We start from the raw sequence: 523 nt of genomic DNA on the forward strand, positions 1-523 counted from the left end.
ACCTCTGCCTCCCGGGTTCAAGCGATTCTCCTGCCTCAAGTCTCCCAAGTAGCTGGGATTACAGGCGCGCACCACTATGCCAGGCTAATTTCTGTATTTTTAGTAGAGACGGAGTTTCACCATGTTGGTCAGGCTGGTGGCCTCAGGTGATCCTCCCACCTTGGCCTCCCAAAGTGCTAGGATTACAAGGGTGAGACAGCGCCTGGCCTTAATCAACTTTTTATCTGTCTGGTTTTGCCTTTTCTGGTCATTCCATCGAGGTTGAATAATACAATACATGGCCTTCTGTGCAAGGGCAGTTGGTTCTATGTTTAGTCCTACCAGATGAGAGATGTTAACCAATATTTACTGATAAGTTGGGGCCTCTCCAACAAGGAGACCAATGAGGCTCTCTCCCTCAAAAGCATCTCAGCTCTGTTTTGGGGCTTTGAGTTGAGTGGGTTTTTTCCAAGCCAGATTTTACGTTGTTCCCAGACACACTCACAAGCCCTTGCTGGACCAAAGGAAAAAAAAAACAAGTTAG

Source organism: Colobus angolensis, unplaced genomic scaffold, assembly GCF_000951035.1.
Source record: "Colobus angolensis palliatus isolate OR3802 unplaced genomic scaffold, Cang.pa_1.0 Scaffold222, whole genome shotgun sequence".
Taxonomy (NCBI): domain Eukaryota; kingdom Metazoa; phylum Chordata; class Mammalia; order Primates; family Cercopithecidae; genus Colobus; species Colobus angolensis.